The sequence below is a fragment of the Lissotriton helveticus genome, chromosome 10, assembly GCF_964261635.1.
Source record: "Lissotriton helveticus chromosome 10, aLisHel1.1, whole genome shotgun sequence".
NCBI classification, from domain to species: domain Eukaryota; kingdom Metazoa; phylum Chordata; class Amphibia; order Caudata; family Salamandridae; genus Lissotriton; species Lissotriton helveticus.
In genome coordinates, this window is record NC_136071.1 from 1,025,410,995 (window position 1) to 1,025,430,773 (window position 19,779).

General features: G+C 46.1%; 1 protein-coding gene across 1 annotated transcript in view; it reads left to right on the top strand.

The window, feature by feature from the left end:
* Positions 1-19,779, top strand: part of SLC25A13 (solute carrier family 25 member 13) — a 707,445-nt gene that overhangs the window by 108,426 nt on the left and 579,240 nt on the right. The gene's annotated exons all lie outside the window — the stretch shown is intronic.

A 19,779-nucleotide genomic window follows, 5' to 3' on the forward strand; every position in this document is an offset into this window, starting at 1 on the left:
CTGGGTGACCTGTGGTGAGAGTGAGATGTTGTACCCTTTGACACCCTCTGGGATTCCTACCAAATAGAAGCACAGAAATGTTTCACTACATTTAGGTAAGGCACATCTTGATCTTGCATTCCACAGGGTCTGACTTTTGATAAGTCTGCTCCCCTGGAGGACAGACTGCTGACTGAGAGCAGGGGCACCACCTCCTTAGTATATAAGAAAATAATCAATAATTCCCCTGATGACTCGAGTCTGCCGAAGGCCAAATGGGAGCAGGTTTAGGGGATATGGTGGGGGAATAATGAGAGGAAGCCTTTGAGAGCCCCAGAGAAATTGCCATTAGAGTTCGTCCGACTCCGATACTGCACAGGGCCTGCCATTCCAGAGTAACCCTACACACAATGGGTAAGAGGGGCCCTAGCAAATGTGCGCCAGGGAATGCGGGCTGATGAGCCCTTTCATCTATATAATGTGGGACTGTCCTAAACTGCAAATCTTTTGGGAGGGAATGACACAGCATGTCACAGGTGACCGGTCTAATGGTGTGGGTAGCCAAATGGTTTCTGTTAAATGTATGGGGGGATGCAACACTGCCAAAGTAGCCTACACTGTGGATGGCACTCGGGCTCATAGTGGAGAAGCGGAGCATGGACCACTGCTGGGGGTCGAAGGTGGAGCCGGAGCTAATCGAATGGGGGAACCCCATGGGCTGATGTATAATGGTGGAGAGGGTTGTTTACGAGGGTCGGGATGCCTCAAGAAATGTAAAAAACTCTGGTCCACACCAGGGACTGTGAGAGGCAAAAGAGGACCTGATGTTGGAATGGGTCCACACCCCAGACAGACTCATTGTACTTACGATTAGTGGCACACACACCCCAGACAGACTCATTGTACTTACGATTAGTGGCACATCCTTAAGTTGTTTGATTTTATCTCTACAAACACAATCAAGAGTATTTAAAAAATGAAATAAAGGAATGAAAAGAATTCCAAAATATAATTACATAACATATACCATACCGTGTCCTGCATGGGTCTAGAAAATGATCGTCGAGCACATAGGATTTTATCTGAGAACCAAATATATGTATTATCCTCTCTTGTCAGTAGGACTGCACAGTGGACAACAGCATATGGAAAGAGGTTTACCCAGAGTATGAGTACATTGCACATGTTAAAGTATTTTAGGTTAAACGAGCCTTAAGAGGGGCCATTTTAAGATGCAGACTGGCATGAGGAGGCCTAGCAGTAATCACAGATATGGAAGTGATATATATATTTCCCCCAATGAGGAGGATGCATTTAACATTCAAAAGGGACTGCTGCAAGGAGTCAGGAGGGGAGCACAGGCATCTGATGAGGGACGAATCCCGAAACGCGTCATGCCTTACGAATCTTTGTTCACAATTACCTTCCACTGCCCGCTGAGTGCCTCGTTGTCATCCTGGTGGAGGCGACTGTTTCCTGATCTATCCATCCATCCTTCCTTAATATGGGGGTCAGACCCTGGGGATGGCGTCCCCAGGGCCCCAAAAAAGGAAAGGGGGCTACACAGCCCCACTTCACAAAATAAAAATTAAAAATTAAAAACGGGATAGGACCGGAGGCCACACACCCTTATTGCACCACTCTGCAAACGCACCCTCTTGCGTATTTGCAGAGGGGGAACAAATTTACCTTGAATACTGGGGGTCCCTGGGGCCAACTAGCCCACCAGGTACCTCCAGTATGCACCAGGGAGCTGCGTTGCAGAGAGGTGTTCTGAGGCCACGCCCCTTTTTACACCTCTCTGCAGCGCAGCTGTGTGGCGTTAACTGGAGGTAGATGGTGGGCTAGTTGCACCCGAGGGACCCTCAGTATTCCAGTTTCTAATTGCAGGTGGTTCACAGCCAGAAAACATGAAAGGTTCTTCTCAGGTGACACTTGTGGATGGCTGACAGTTTGGTGATTTCACTTTTCGTCATCAGCCAGCATTGTGATTCATACAAGAGCGTGGACAAAAATGCACCTCTGGAAAAAGCTTCAGCTTGTTATTGGTATTTACTGAGATGTCTTCCACATATTGTTCAGCATCCTGAAGGCATTCCCGGCCTTCTTCACTCTGCTCTTGATGTCACTGCCTGCCCCTTCATCATGTCTGATAGTACTGCCTAAGGAGGTGAGCTCTTCAGTCATGGCTAGGTCCCCTGCATCCACCTTGATTGGTGAAAGGGTTGGAATCTTGAGTTTTATGACTTCTGATTTTGATCTTCAGGCCCACTTGCTGTGCATGGAGATTGAGGCAAGATGTATTTTCCTGCATATACTGGTGTCTTTCAGAGAGCAAGGTTGAGTAATCAGCATAGTTTAAATCCTCCATTATAGATGGGTTTTCCGGTTTTAGGTTTAAACCTATAATAACTGATAAAACCCCACCGGAAACGAAATGGCCCTCATCAGTATAAACACTGAACAAAAACCTGCACAACCTCAAACTAAATGCCATTCAATTCAATTCATAAAGCTTTATTCGGTGCATAAAAAATGACCATAAAAGCACATAAAATCACAGTTGCAGAGGTATACAAGGTAAACATTACAATTTAAAAAAACATGCTTTTCCTTGCGTTAATGGATTTACAAAGAAAGGTGGCCGTAAAAAAACAAGCATCGGAATGTTGCATGCTAAAAATCATTTTCATTGCATCATTTACAGAACGAACTCCATATTTAATAAACATCGGTTTAAGATAAACAATGCGAAAGTTTGTGTAGAGATTGCATATCAAAAGAAAGTGCATTGTGCTCTGCTTTGAAAGACCATCGCTGTGACAAGGTCCGACCGGGTGTTTGAGGCTGGGGAAAGCCACCAGGTGATGTACCAGCCCAAAGCTAAGGCTAGTGAACAGAAATCTATGAGAGGGTCGGGTCACCTGAGTTAAATATAATTGGAAACCTTCATTGGCAGTGTATCTATTATAGAACATGGTCGAGGAAAATAGCCCTTTACTAACCCCCCGCATCCTAGCTCTATACAATAAAAATGTTGACTTCAGCTCGCTTCTAGGTATATCAGCGGCAGCATGCGGGTTAACAAGTATATTTAGATCAAAAAATTCCTGGAAACTATAAATGATGTATTTTAACCAGGTAATCTTATGATAGTTGTCCAGTGTGAGACAGTCCTCTATAACAGATCTTTTAAAAGATGTCTCCTCCTTTAGCCAGATGGATCGCCAGATCATTAGGGGCCTTAGGGACGTCAAATCTGACAAATAGTTAATCCCCAATTCTCGATGTATTAACTCAGTTGGGGCAGAAGTAGGTAAACATAATAGCTTTTTGAGAAAACAGTTTTCCTCCGTTTGCAAGCGGCTATCAGGATAGTGCCCCCTCACCCCAGCCCCATGTATGGCAATTGATACACATCTGGCTTGATAGATCTGCATGATATCCCTGGTACGTCTATCGCCAATCTTGGCCGCAAATCTAAATACCCCGTAAGCGCTTTTAGCCATCTTGGCGCGGACATTTGTAAGTTCGTGGGACCATGATCTATCTTTATCGAAGGTAATTCCTAAATAACCAAATTTGTCTAAGTGTAGCACTTTCTGACCATCTATGAAAAAGGCATGAGACTTCTTACAGCTCAACCCACAGGTCATAGTAGAAGTTTTTTTTTATTGATGAGCAGTTTCCTGTCCTTAATAAAAACAGAGAATCTGTCCATCAATCATTGGAGACCGATAGGGGTCCTAGACAGTAGCACGGCATCGTCAGCGTACAGCAATACCGGCACTACAGTCCCTTTAACCTGGGAGGCATCAGAATTAACAGTTTTTAGAACCACATCTATTTCATTAACACTATCAATGCTACAGCAATTCCCCCTCTGTGCTGCAGATCCTTGAAGTGCATTGTTCATGACGAGCTCAGCTCGTCATGAGCACACAAGCAGTGTACTGCATGACGAGCTGAGCTCGTCATGAGCATGGAAGGGGTTAATAAACAAAGTAAAAAGGAGGGGGGCAAGGACACATCCTTGTCTTATACCCCTCTTAACACTAAATCTAGGGGTGCACTCTCCTCTTAGACCAAATCCTACACTACTTTGCAATTTTTCATAGAGCCGGGCTAAAAAAAAGATTATACCCTCGGGGGCACCAAGCTCTAGCAGGGTTCTCCATAAGATGGCATGGTCCACCAAATCGAACGCACTGCTTAAATCTGCAAAGCAGAGATAGAGAGATCCCGGTTTAGCCTGCGTGTATTTCCCGATCAGAAGATCTAGATTTAAACATTGATCGAGAGTACCACGACCTTTCCGGAAGCCATACTAGGTGTTTGTTAGAATTCCATTTGCCTCCGCCCATTCTTCCAATCTAACCAGTAATACTCTACTCATGATATTAATTGAGGAGTCAAGCAGAGATATAGGCCGGTAGTTTTTAACATCCGACCTATCGCCCTTCTTGTGGATTGGAATGATGATCGATTCTCCCCACGTGGAGGGTGCCCCGTTACTCACAGCGGCATTAAATACAATTGTCAATATGGGGCTCCACAAAGACGGGGCGGCTTTATATACATTGATAGGGACCCCACCAGGCCCCTGGGCCTTCCACCCCTTACTGTTGTTAATTACAAGTTCCACCTCCACTACACTGATATCCAAGGGCACAATCGGCCATAGGCTATGAATGGTTCCAGATAAATGGTTGGATTTAAACATTTCCGAGAAATGGGAAACCCAGGACTCACTAGTGACATTTGAAGTAAGCACAGGGATAGAGTCATCTTTAAGAAACGGGGAATTAACCGTAGCCCAAAAAAGGGCACAGTTTGACAATTCCACAGCCTGCGTCAAAGCTTCCCAAGCCTGCTGTTGCAACTCACCCTTTCTGCACCTAAGAGCAAGTTTGTAATCTGGTCTCAACTGAGTAATCAAATTCTGGTCCCTTGGCCTTATCGTTAGTGCCTGTTTTAACTCAGTCAGAAGTGATGCACAAGTTTGGTCGAACCAACCTGGGGTATGGTTGGGTTTCACTTTGCCAGGCCTAGTAAATATAGCGTCTATCGATTTGTTAATACCACTGAAATTATTCAAAACCCGTTCTGGCTCATTGTCAAGACTTAAAATATCGTTAATTTCCCCTAGACACATATTGATAAATGTTCGGAACTGCTTAGTACCATTTTCACCTTTCCATTTTAGCCTCACACCATTCAGCCTATGTGGTTCAAGATTCTCCACAATTCTCTCACATTGGGCTGTTCTTCTTACCCAAATAGCAATTTCTAAAATGATGTAATTATGGTCGCTCAGAGAGGTCTCTTCAATCATAGGAGCCTTACAATAGGGTCAGTCAGTTATATTAGCTTTATTTCGATATAAAAACATATCTCAAAAGCTACAAGTTACAATTGTACAAGTTAAAAGACTACATAATAAAAGATGCAAAACATGTTCATATAAAGTAAAAACACTGTTAATGACTGAATGGAAAAAGTTCACCATTATACACATGTTTAAAAAGTTAAAAATGGGGTTAAAAAGTGATACATACTCCATAAGATGAAAATGGATAGAATTAATCAAATGCAGATGGCTCATAGGAACATGCAGCAGAAAAAGTACAGTTTTCTAAAATACAAATAGCACATAACAGCACTGTAGGAGAGTTTTCAGCAATCTCATTCTGATGTTCCAGGCCCAGCTCAGGGATTTGGCCAAGCCACATGCGTACAGGGGACGCGCATCAGATCTTAAAATGCGTAGCGCTGCAAGATGACTACGAGTGCCCAACTCCCTGCAGTGTGGCTTGAGCCAACAATCCTTTGGCACTCTATAGGCTGGGCATACAAACATAATGTGTGCTATTGTTTCTGGAATAGCCTCACAGAACGGGCAAACGATAGGTGTCTGATACGGCTGTTATATCGCGAGTGGAAAGGGAACCAACCCTAAATGCAAAAAACAAGGCACGGTCATGAGGTTTTTGGATGACATCTAGATATTGTTCATAGCAAGTGGAACTTTTATGTTGCATGAACTCCTCAGATAGCCTGCCCGATTTAGGATCAAGGAGACACCTAGTGCGAACCCAGGACCTTACAAAAGGGTACTATATTGGAGGATACAATAACATGATCAATAATAGTGCTTGTATTCCTACCCGTGAACGTGGGGACAATATTCCCATTAGAATCATTTGAGAATTGCAAAATTTCCAAGTCTTGGTCCGCCATAAATTTGTTAAGTGACTCCCCATATATATTATGGCGGAAATGCAAATCGTCCACTCCTGAATTTGTTTTAACCCCACAGACCTTCTGAGTAGACAGGGCACAAATCGGTATATTAAAATCACCCACCCAGATAAAATCAAAAATAATATTTACCTCAGCAATCAGTTTCTCTACAGTGGCAACTAAATCCAGCACAACTCGGTGGCGTGTTTTATCGAAAATGTTATTATACAAATTGAATATTCTAGCGAGAGCGCTACTCATGCAGCGCTTGTTTGGGGCAGCTCCTGTGATTTAAAACTTACCCGTTTTTGTATTTGCTTGATTCTTCTTTTAGTCACTTATCCCCTGTTTTTACCCGCCTGGCCTCGCATTCTCCCACCTTTGCCATCTCACTTGCACATTAATTTGTGGAACCACCGCGCTTTGCGGGTCCTTCGCCCCCGACTCGTGGCGGCCATCTTGGGTGAGTGGGTCAGTGCGTGAGTAAGTCCTTCCTCTACCTTTGCAGGACATTACATAAGCAGCCATGCTGACGCGCAGCGGTAACGCGCAGCGGGGACGCCGTGCTGACGCCGGAGTTACGCCAGAATTCAGCCCGTCTGTGCCCGTCCGGGCCCAGACGGGCCCAGGGCCAGTCCTCATGCCCGATTCTTTGGAGCCTCCTCGTACCTCTATTGTGTATGGGAGGGAGGATCTCATGTCCTGGCGGCCTTCCCACCCTATTACTTGTAAATTCGCCCAGGTAGGATCATTGCCGTTTCTGCCTTGTAGGGCTTGTACCGTGGGTCAGAATGCGGCTTCCGTTAAGTCAGTGCTTTCCATGGCGTTATTGAATTATCGGTCTCTACCTAGCCATGCTACTGAGATTAATTCCCTTATTTTGGACTATGACCTGGATGTGCTATTCCTTACGGAGACCTGGATTTCCTCCAGCTCGGGCCCTGACATCGTCAGAGCACTCCCTCCAGGCTTTCTCATATCCCATCGGGACAGGCCTGTGGGGAGGGGAGGAGCAGTTGCTATCCTCCACAGGGACTCGCTAGTTTGTAAAGCTCAGGATGGAGGAGTGAGCGACTGTGAGAGCTATCAGTTCTCTCTTCGCTTATCACCTACGGCATCTATGGCGGGTCTGCTCATTTATCGTCCACCAGGAACCTTGGGAAACTTTCTCAACTCCCTTCTAGAAACAACTGCACTTCTGGCTTCCTCAACGGGTAACTTTGTCATCTTAGGTGATCTCAACATCCACCTTGACGACCCTTCTAACTCTCTGGGAGCAGATCTGCTAGGCGACCTCAAAACTTTTGGGTTCAGCCTGGCCAACTCGGGTGCCACACATGGGAAAGGCCACCTGCTGGACCCTATACTCTCCAACTCGATTGGCCTCGGAGCATTTCCACCGCTGGCCCTGCCTTGGACAGACCACTTTATGGTGCCTGCCCAGTGGCAGTTTGACATCTCAGCTGCACGGGCCCCTAGGGTTTACACCATGGATAGAACCTGGTCTAGGCTCCAAGTTGATAAATGGGCGGCACATTTGGAGGCGTCGCGGCCTCCCCCTGGGTCCAATCCGCTAGTCGCGGATGATAATCCTAACACCTGGCTTACCAACTCACTGGATGCTCTCCTCCCCAAAAAGAAACAACTCACCAGGGGTAAGAGAGTGGGATCTGCGCCCTGGTATACATCTGAGTTGAGGACATTGAGGAAGGGCTGCAAGAGGCTGGAGCGGACATGGAGGAAAGATTGGAGCGAAACGAGCCGGAGAGAATATCGGACGGCTCTTAGTACCTACAAATCTGCTATTCGGGTATCTAAATCTAGATTCTTTGCGGAGAGAATTGGCTCTGTGGCCAACTCCTCGAAGGAATCATTTCGGGTCATTAAAGAACTTTTGAAAGCCCCCGAACCTCAGGTCATTCACGAGGACCCACGTGAGAAATGCTCCGAACTGGCCTCCTTTTTTAAGACAAAAATTGATAACATCCTTGCATCTCTCCCCCGGCTCACCGAGGATGTTGCCTCGGATGGTAGCCCAGGGCTTCAGCCCAGGGTGCGATCGGTAGAGCTGGTTTCTCTCGGTCCTGTTACCGTGGAAAAAGTTCTCGCTGCTTTGATAACCATGAAATGTGGTTCTCCGAAAGATCCTGCACCCATGAAGTACTTGAAGCAGGTAGCCCCTACCATCGGTCGGACCTTATAAATCTGTCTCTTGCCCAAGGAGTGGTACTCCCTAGCTGGAAGGGAGCGGTTGTGAAGGCTCTGTTGAAGAAGCCTAACCTGGACCCAGTCGACCTCGCCAACTTTAGGCCTATCTCCCTTCTCCCCGGCCTTGGCAAGGTGGCGGAGAAGTTGGTGAATAGTCGCCTATCTGGCTTCCTGGAGTCCAATTCCCTGCTGGCCAAATCCCAAACTGGCTTCCGCCCCGGTCAGGGGACCGATACTGCCCTGCTGGCAGTCGTGGAGAGTGCAAGGAGCATTTTGGATTCAGGGGGATCGGTGGCAGTGATCCTCCTGGACCTTAGTGCTGCCTTTGACACCGTAGACCATCAGGTGCTTCTCCGTCGGCTGTCGGGGGTGGGGGTCTCCGGGATGGCCCTCAAGTGGTTCGCTTCCTTTTTGGAAGGTCGGACATTTGAGGTGTGGGAAGGCCATGAGAAATCACCCTCAGTACCTCTCCAGTGTGGTGTGCCACAGGGCTCATCAATGAGCCCTACCTTATTTAACATTTATATGGCCCCCCTGGAGAGTGTGGTACTGCCGCTGAGTATCAAGATCATCAGTTATGCCGATGATACCCAGCTGGTGGTAGGTCTTCCCCAGGTAACTCACCATCCTGACCGGCTGCACACGTGCCTGGACAAGATCTTCACGTGGGTGTGTAGCTCAGCTCTTAAGCTCAACGGCTCCAAAACGGAACTGATGTTGCTTGGGAACTCCCCTCCCTCCTTACCACCTAGCAGTTGGCCCAGCTGCCTGGGACCTGTGCCCACCCCCAAGCAGGAGATCAAGAGCCTGGGGGTGTGGCTTGAGCAGGACCTTTCTTTTAAAACACACGCAAAAAAGATCTCAGGCGTGTGTTTTGGCCTGCTCCAATCAGCCCGGAAGATCCTACCTCTTCTTCCAGCGGCCTCTAGGAGGTTACTTATTCAGGGGCTTATCATCTCGCGGCTGGACTTCAGTAACGTACTGTTTTTGGCCGCCCCAGAGTCCACCCTAAACAAACTGCAGCAAGTGCAGAATGCGGCCGCCAGGCTCCTGACGGACATTCCTAGGCGCCAGTCGGCTCGCCCTGCACTGAAGGCGCTACATTGGCTTCCCGTCAGAGAGAGTGTGAAATTTAAGGCACTCTGTGTAGCCCATAAGATACTACAGGGGAAAGGCCCACCCATTCTCGGGGATATGGTCCAGTCTTACAAGGCCTCCCGCTCTCTTCGTTCTGACCATCAACATCTGCTGCTGGTCATGAGGGCGAGGAAGGCGAGAACAGGTGGTAGAAGATTCTCTATAAATGTGGCCAGTCTGTGGAACTCTCTCCCCCTGTACCTGCGTTCGGAAGCGAGCTTTTTACGGTTTCGTAAACTTTTAAAAACTTTCCTGTTCCCTGCCTAATCCTGGTGCTTTGTGTTCAGCATAATTGGTGTATATGTGAAACATCCCCGTGAGAGTAGGCTGGGTGACACTTCTAGTTCCGTGTTGCCGCTTAGTAAGCAAAGAAATGTTGAGGAGCACTGAAGTCAACGAAGCCTCACTGTGGTACTCTGCACAAGTTATAGATCCCTTCCGTAAAGTGAAATTTTCTCTGGAGTTTCAAAATTGCTGCCTCTTTTTTGACTGCTTCAATAACTCTGAGGGCATATGCGCCCAGTTCAACGCATATGTAGCAGAAGCTGTTGCAGAGAATCACAATCTTCAGGTGCACCAGTATTGGCCTGGAAGGCTTAGTCAGTTGCCAGAGTTAGCAAATTGTTATGGTTATTTTGGTGTTGCCTGTCTCTAGTTCCAATGTTGAAGAGGACCTTTTCACAGATAAAAGTTTGCATGGGAAGGAAAGAGCGAGTGTACATGACCAAAGACTCACTGAAGAAGTATTGTATGGTGTACTATGATTAGTTTGGTTTGTAAAAATGTATTTGGACCTCATATACTGTGTACGTACACTGTTTATATACCATGTACTATCCGTGCAGAAAGCAATCGATAATAAAAGCCAAAAGTTTCATAAACGCTGGAAAAAACACTGTTTCTGTATTAAATGGCGTGAAAATGTGTAACCACTGATAACCACTGTTTTACTTGGATGCTAATGACAAGGGTAACTCGTCATGGAGTGCCCATTCATTTAAATGGAAATATACAGTAAATTGCGAGATAGCCTTAGCACCCAAGTGGTTAGGTATTGAAATCACTTGAAAACACTGAAAAAAACACCAGAATTTACCATAAATAGAAACTGAAAACAGGAAAGCCTAATTATAGAGAAATATAAGTCCATCTGATTCCCTGGCCTCGTCTTGTGTTGAGCATCGTATCACCCAGTCAATGACTAGGTTGAAGAGCAACACTGACCTCATGCATTCTTGTCTCACACTGATCTCGACTTCGAAGCTTTACTCACTGTCTCCCACCTTGCAGGTAAAATGATCATAGTTCTCCTCATCACAAGAGTTTCTATCTGCTGCGGTATGCCACAGGCACTGAGTATATGTGCCAGAGGCCATCACAGTGGATACTGTCAAAGGCTTTCTCAAAATCAATGAAGTAGGAGTAGAGGGCAATAGATGTAAGCGTCACCTCATGTTACTAGGTTTCACATTGGCAAAGAGGGATATCGCCATGGCCTGGAAGGCGCCCCAGGCTCCGCCACTAGTTGCATGGAGGAATGGGATGGATTTTTGTATGGGGCTCGAACAGCCAGTCTTCATTGCCAGGGGGTGCAGACGCAAGCATTATAGGATTTGGAAAAGGTGGGCAGACTACCGGGGTCTAGATCTGGACCCGCCTCCGGGGGGAGAGGTTAGTTTGTTGGACTGACGGGTATGTGGACTCCAGGATTTGCTGGGTGGCTTATGGGTATGATGTTTCGCACCAGATGTACTGTACGTTTTCTTATGTGTCATGGGCGCAATCAAGGGGGGGCGAGTTGGGGGGGGGTTGTTTCACTGCGGTTTATTCACCTTTATAAAAATCAACGTCATTCTTATTGTATAATAGATATGTGCAGGAGTCTCTGGGTTTCAGAGCTATGCAGCCTATGCGAACCGTGACAATTTTTTTTTTTTTTTTTAAATCAATGAAGTTGATGTATATTTGTCTCTGCCACTCCTTGCACTGCTCTATAATGTTACGTAAAGAGAGGATCAGATCAATATGCTCTGCCCTAGTGGAACCCAGTCTGTCCTTTTCTATTTATCCACTGCATCAGAAATGCGCTGTATAATGTTTTTCACCAGGATTTTATTCTCGATTGATAGAAGCGTGAGTCCACACCAGTTGTTACAGTTGGTTAATGCTCCCTTTTTAGGAATCTTGACAATGGCGCCTTGGTTCCAGTCATCTAGTACTTCTTTTCCTCCCAAATGGTTGTAAACAGTGGTTTGATGATATTGGCTGATGTTTCGGGGCCTGCCTTGAACATTTCTGCCTTAGGTTTGTCTTGTCCAATGGCTTGTCCATTCTTGAGAGATCGGCTGGCAGTGATGATTTCTTCTTTCTGTGGTGCGGCGGTGTTCACATCCTAGTCAGTCTCTGCTTCTTGGATGCCAGCTTCACTTGTTGGTATTAGTTTGTGCAAGACATCTGTAGAGTGCTGTGCCCCGCTTATTTCCTGCTCTTTCTGTTATGAGTAGTCTGCCTTGCTGGTCCATGATAGGGGTGTTGTATGTTGTGCAAAGTTTACCACTGAGTGTCTTTGTGATCTTGAAGACCATCCCACATTCTCCTCTGACAGCCTCGTCTGCTCGGCTAGCAAGGTTATCCACGTACATCTGCTTGTCTGCTCTTGTCATTCTTTTGACTGCTGCGTCTGCTTCTATGCACTGTTGCTTTTACTTCTCATACAGCCTCTCAGATTTGGCCATGAGATTTTTGTTGCTGCCCTCTCGAGTTAACAAGCATGCCATGTGCCTTGTCTTATCCGTTATTTCCTCTTCCATTTCTTGGTTCCCAGGCATGTTTCACTGCTCTATGTATATTGAAGAAACCTGTTCTGATTCCTGGTTAACTGCGTCTGCAGCTGGCTCTAACGGATCTTCTCTGTCTGCCAGGAGTGGGAACCTGTTTTTGATTTGTAGGACGAATGGCTTCTCAGTCTTGGGGTCCTGTAATTTTGCCACATCAAAGTGCTGTTGTCCTAATGTTTTGCGTTCTGTTTAACGAGCTTCACAAGAGAGGTAACTAGATGGTGATCACTGCTGACTTCCCCTCAGCTCCTCACTCTGACATCTTGCGGTGAGCGTCTCCAAGTGCTGCTTATCATCAGGTGGTCAATCTGGTTTCTGTCTTTGCCATTGGGCGAGCACCAAGTTGGTTAATGAGAATCAACTCAGTCCATGTCTTACTGTTTATTTTGCTGTAAACAGGAATTCTGTTTGTCAAATGTTTCCCCTAAGAAAGATATCTAGCAGATGCTTTTTAGTGCTACACAGTGCCTAATTTGTAAAAGAATAAGTGGCGGTCCATAAAAATGAATGCCAGTGAGCCCCAACCACATCCTCCAGCTCACATTAGACACTCGTACTATGCCTCTTATAAAGGTTGTACCTATGTCCAAATTCTTGGGACACTGTTACCCTAGCATTCTCCCCATATAATGTGGGTGTTGTCTTTCTAATATACGTTCCACTCTTTGCTTACTAAGGACTGATTTGCTCTTTGCTTCTTTGTATTGGTGCACCAACTCATCATCAGTAATCAAAATGCATTTTTTTCGTCAATAAATTCTTTTGAACTTCATAATTGATTTGGTGATACTTTGGAAACATTCAGTTAGTTTAGCAACCATGTAGTGTGTTAAAAACAGTTTTATAGGGTTACCCTAGCCATGTGTTGGTTTATAACTACACAGAGCAACTGCGTGATTTGGGGATACAAAGTCAGTCATACATTCGGACAGGTTCATCCACCAGTATATAGAGTATAATTCATTGAATCTGTTACTTTCTTTGTCACCGGAGGGACCGTTTCGATACCATAGAGGACCGCATGTCGCATCACTCTTGTTGCCATATAGGACTACACCACGTAATTAATTGAAACTGAGCTATTCTGCCCCAGTGACGCATTCTGTTCTCTCTGTGCCTACTTTACTTTCACCAACGTTATCACCTGCTGTTCACTCCGTCTGTTTCTCTGTGTTCTTCCTTGTTTATAGTCACATTTGACTCTTGTTCGGATTTACCGAACAACTCTATTCTTATAGTAAGTGAGTTCTAGGCCTATGTCCTTTCTTACCCGATTAAAAATCCAGTATATTTGCGGCGAGGCACATGTCCTAACACAGACCATATATCTTGATACAACAAGCATTGGAAATGCAATAGGTCTCGCACCATTAGAGTTAGTGTTTTTAGAATTGTTTATGAGGTTTTTTTGTAAATGTTTAGCATTTTTGTTTCCTGTAGCCAATGCTAAAGAATTACAAATAAAAAAAAGCCATAAACATTTCTAAAAGCTCTAACTGAAATGGTCTGAGACCTATTGCACTGTGTGAGGGTGAGGGGTTGAGGGTGAGTGAGGGTGGGGGTGAGGGTGGGTGAGTGAGGGTGAGGGGTTGAGGGTGAGTGAGAGTGAGGGTGAGTGAGGGTGAGTGAGGGTGGGTGAGGGTGAGTGAGGGTGAGTGGTTGAGGTTGAGGGTGAGGTGTTGAGGGTGAGTGAGGGTGAGGGTGACTGAGGTGTTGAGGGTGAGTGAGGGTGAGGGTGAGTTAGGGTGAGGGGTTGAGGGTGAGTGAGGGTGAGGGGGAGTAGTTGAGGCTGAGTGAGGGTGAGTGAGAGTGAGGGTGAGTGAGGGGTTGAGGGTGAAGGTTTGAGGGTGAGGGTGAGGGGTTGAGGGTGGGTGAGGGTGAGGGGTTGAGGGTGAGTGAGGGTGAGGGGTTGAGGGTGAGTGAGGGAAGCTTGCACTTTGCCACCAATGCATTGCCGGTTCTTTGCGTGAGGGGATACTTATACCAGTATCGTCAGTGTGGTAAAACATATATGTGCGAGGGAAGCTTGCACTTTGCCACCAGTGCTGTATCTGTTCTTTGTGTGAGGGTATACTTGTGCCAGTGTGGGCACTGTGGTAAAATATTTATGTGCGAGCGAAGCTTGCACTCCTCCCACCAGTAGTGTCTGTTCTTTGTATGAGGGTATGCTTGTACCAATGTGGTAAGCCATCTATGTGTGTGGAAAACTGGCGCTCCTGCCACCAGTGCTGTGTCTGTTCTTTGTGCGAAGGTACTTGAAACTACTGTCATTCTTGTTAATGTTCGCTGTGCTATGGAAGTCTGCACTCATTCCAGTTCTCTGTCTGTTTTGTGTGAGAGAATATGTGTGTCGCTGCTGTCAGCACTGTAACTGATTAGTGTGTGAAAAAAACGTGCACTTTTCATACCAGTGCTGTATCTGTTCCTTGCGTGATGGTACTTGCACAAGAGGGGACATGGTTGTAAACTGTCTCTGTGTGAGGAAAACGTGCACTCCTGCCACCAGTGCTGTTTCTGTTCGTTGTGTGAGGGTACTTGAAACACTGCTGTATTTCTTGTGAATGTTCACAGTGCAATAAAAGTGTGCACTCCTTCCATATCTGTTTTGTGTGAGAGGATATGTGTACCACGGTTGTCAGCACTGTAACTGAGTTGTGTGTGAAGGAAGCTTGCACTTTCCCTACCAGTGCTGTATCTGTTCTTTGAGTACGTCTCCTGCCACCAGAGGTGTCTGCTCTTCGTACTGAGGGTTTTGAGATGCTATCAGTATTGTAAATGATCCCTATGAGGTGCACGTTTTCCCTCAGTCGATAGTGCTGTCAGTATTGTAACTGATCTGTGAGGGATGTTTGTGATCGCTTTTGCACACGCTGCCTTAGCGAAGGTAAATAAAACAATTGTTCACTTTTCAAAAGCTAAAACTATTGGCTCTGTCTGCGTGTGCATTACATACAATAGCCTTTTAAATTGCTTTAATGGCGTTGCTCAAATTGCCTGGGTGCGAAGTGCAGAAACCCAGGAATTCGAGAAGTGCGTCATACATGACATGGAGCCACTAGGGACATATGCAGATATAGGATATGGTTCTAACATTGGAAGCGGGTGCTGTTTTGTGCTTGTATAAATGTTGACCCGGTTCAGCTCTTCGCATCACGTTACAGAACTGGAACACAGAAAGAGCCGAGTCCGAGTTACTGAATATAAAAATAAAGAAACAGGCCGTGGCAATGTGTTTTTCAAGCCCTGGTGCCGGGACAAGCCCAGGCGTGTCCGTGGGTGCGAAGTCTTGTGACGTCTTCAGCGCGGGAATCCCCGAGCGGGGAAGAATGAATGACAGATAAGGAATGCCCGGGGAGATCCAAAACAAACAGGCCCCGTGTACCTTGCATAGCGGACAAAAAATAGCATTTTCGGGATTCTTTCTATTCAAGTTGCAGACAGACGGTCGGTGTTTATGCAGCCAACACCGGGGCAGGCTGGGGGCTGGGAGAGGCAGTAGCTATGGAGGCCCAAAAGAAAGCCGTGGAGTGGAGAGCGGGCGGGCAGAGAGAGTGAGGGGGCGGAGCGGGGGTGTGGGAGGAGTGCGGGAACAGACGGGAGGGGAGGAGAGTAGGAGGAGAGTAGGAGGAGGAGTAGGGGGTCGTGCGAAGTGCAGAAACCCAGGAATTCGAGAAGTGCGTCATACATGACATGGAGCCACTAGGGACATATGCAGATATAGGATATGGTTCTAACATTGGAAGCGGGTGCTGTTTTGTGCTTGTATAAATGTTGACCCGGTTCAGCTCTTCGCATCACGTTACAGAACTGGAACACAGAAAGAGCCGAGTCCGAGTTACTGAATATAAAAATAAAGAAACAGGCCGTGGCAATGTGTTTTTCAAGCCCTGGTGCCGGGACAAGCCCAGGCGTGTCCGTGGGTGCGAAGTCTTGTGACGTCTTCAGCGCGGGAATCCCCGAGCGGGGAAGAATGAATGACAGATAAGGAATGCCCGGGGAGATCCAAAACAAACAGGCCCCGTGTACCTTGCATAGCGGACAAAAAATAGCATTTTCGGGATTCTTTCTATTCAAGTTGCAGACAGACGGTCGGTGTTTATGCAGCCAACACCGGGGCAGGCTGGGGGCTGGGAGAGGCAGTAGCTATGGAGGCCCAAAAGAAAGCCGTGGAGTGGAGAGCGGGCGGGCAGAGAGAGTGAGGGGGCGGAGCGGGGGTGTGGGAGGAGTGCGGGAACAGACGGGAGGGGAGGAGAGTAGGAGGAGAGTAGGAGGAGGAGTAGGGGGGTGTGGGAGGAGTGCGGGAACAGACGGGAGGGGAGGAGAGTAGGAGGAGGAGTAGGGGAGGCACGGCCTAGCGGCCGTGCAATCAAGAAGTGAGGGGGCGGGAGAGTAGGCAAGGCAGGCGGCTGGGGCCATGTGCACGCGCTTTTAAGCTCAATGCGCATGCGCATTGAGCTTAAAAGTCACGGGCACTGCAAGGAATCGCCACGATTCCTTGCAAGTTGGATAAAGAGTCGATGAGCCCCTATAGTCTCGCTTGCTCGATGCGCATGCGCATCGACAGGCGAGACCTAAAAAAAGTCACTAGGGTTCAAAACACCTGGCATCAAAGTGATCATGTGGCCTGGTAGGGTCAGGTTTCTCCATATGAATTATTCCAATCAGGCATTCTCTGTGTTGGCTCCACAGTTTTGGAACTCTTTGCTGCCTTTCATCTGTGGCCTTTTTATTTAGAGAGGAACTGAATATCGTCCTTCGGAACTTCAGGGTAGCATTCCTGCTAATGGATCGAGTTTATTGTAAATGCCAGTGATTAGTGTTGTGATTCTTTGCTGTCTGCTTTGATTTTTCATTTCAGTTGTAGCTGTATTGTAGTCTGTATTAATGTTTGTGCTATAAATGTTATTATCGTTTACTTGATGTGCATAGGAACCCCTTGTGCTATTACTGTTTAATCCTGTGTCCTTTGGGAACTAAGATGTGGTAGTTGAAGCTTGTGTCCGTGTGCAGATAACATTTGTACCCTCCCCACTAGGCGAAGTTTTAGGCTAACAGAACCTGTGTACTGTCTTTTGGTGACTTAAAATCCAATATAAGTTTATGCGCCATAAGTGCTTCTAATACCGGGATTGGCAAACAGTTTTTTATTTATTCCAACAAAAAAGTACAAGTGAAGAATTCAGTCTTGGGCTACCAATGCAACCTAGTTATTAACATCTTTTGGTGCATCCCGAGATGCCAATGTATGTAGGTATGCCAAGAGTGTTGCACCAGTGTGCTTTGAGGCTGGTACACATGACCTCAGACTTGACCCGTGCACTTATGGGGAGCCAGAATTAAAGGCGGGTGTAAGTGGTTCCATTTATGAAAATTTAGGCAAGGTCTTCCTTTTTGTTTCTAAAGCCTTTGAAGTCTAAAAATTGGTTTTTTTGGGGAGTCGAGTTGATGTTTCACAGCTTTGTGGACTGTAGAGCTTAAAGGAATTTTGTTCAATGACTACTTTGCTAGGATCTCATTCTTGGCGCCATTCATGTACAGGAATGATCTCTGTGGCCTTTGTCCAATATGGGAAAGCCAGTGAAGGGCCAGCAAACTGTAGTAGGGTGTGAATCATTAAGAGGAAAGAGGGTAGGATTGAACTAATTGCGGAGCAATTTGAAATCGAGGCTGTCTGGTGCTAAACTAATGTTTAGATAGAAAGTTCACCAGAGTCTTGTTGCAAAAGATGAAAATACTAGGGAGTTTGTCGTTTCCTTCAGTGTTTGAATGGAGAGTTTGTCTTTGCTGCATGTTCAGTCTGTCTTCCGATATAAGTTTATACGCAAGGTAACCATAATGTATGCAGTTTAAGCTTTGAATTTAATATAAAATTACCAAAAATCCTTAATTGGCGTACATATTTGTAAGTCTCTGAAAAATAGTAGCATTTAATCAGTCCAACAAACAGGGGTCTAAAGAGAGAAGAATGGCAAATGTGTGGGGGTAGTCAGGCATTTCTTATAAAAGAGAGCTGCACTGATCCCATTTGGATATGATAGCTTGGACTTAGGACTGAATGTCAGTCAGACGAATAAACAAATAGTTATTTATTGGAGAGGGTGAAACGTTTTGTTATTTTTTCATTAATGTTTTCTAGTCGAGGGATTGATCAAGCATGATGTTGAGGGTACTTGAAAGAGCATGAAAGCTGATGATGCCTTGAGGGAGAGAGGCAGGCAGTATGGGGAGAGAGGGTAGACCAAAGGAAAAACAACAGTCTAGTAGGAGTTGAGTTTTATAAACTTCAAACAGCAACTCGCTCTTCCTGAATTGTTTGACTGAAATTCAAAATGAAGATGCATCCGCACACCCTCTGCTTTTCTTGTGCAAAATTCTATTGCACTATCCTGGAATTTACTGGGCCATCAGGAATCATTTGCAGACGGCTGGAACACTCTCCAGTCCTCTCGGTAGCTGTCACAGAAATTGCAGAATGAAATATTATTACGCCGCGTAGAATAGTATGGTGTACTTTGTGATGTGACTCAAACTGCCTCACGCTAATTTATGGATATCCCTTGGGCAAATACCTAAAGTGTCCTTTCCTACCAGGTATACCTTTAGTCCAGGGAAGCCCACTTTTGTGCTAAGAGGGATTTAGCCTTGGCAGTTTTTCAGACTTGTTATAAATATTTATAAGGTTAAATTAGAATTAGAACATTGGAATGTTGGGAGCTCCATTGAAAACAATGGAGTGCTCCGGGCTTATAATGGCTGGTATAAGCCTGGAGCACCAACATTCCAATGTTTCTTTCTTCACAGCTCTGGCTGTGAACAAAGGCTTCAGGGAACCTGAGGGGATTCCAATCCCCTCACGCTCCCAAAAGGCTTTGTTTGTTTTGTTAGAACATTCTACCCTCTAGTGGCAGAATGTTCTAATAGCCTTATAGCCCTTCGTAGATGGGCTATACCGCTATTAAAGTCCATCTCCCTTGTTAAAGGCCCTCTCCTTCGGCTCGGGGCCTTTAATGCTGGAGAGGGCCTTTAATAGTCGGTATAGCCCTCTACGGCGGGCTATAAGGCTATATTAAGATGTTTACTTGGTCTATGAATAGTCTGAAATGTGACAGAGCTTTGACATGGTTCCTGCCCTCATGAACCAATATGATAGCCCTGATTTAGTAGATTTGGGCTCTCTTTATAAGTTTGCCTTTTGAAATTCCCAAATACCTCATAGCTATAAAATACGACTATGCCCAGTATTTTATGGCCAGTATCCTGGCACATAAACTCAAGGTTTTATCATTTCTTCCCTTGGAATGGGGAGTACTAAGTTGAACTGGGAGTACAAGATCCACATCTGCATGTTTTCCCCAATTCGGGGGAAGTAGCGAGT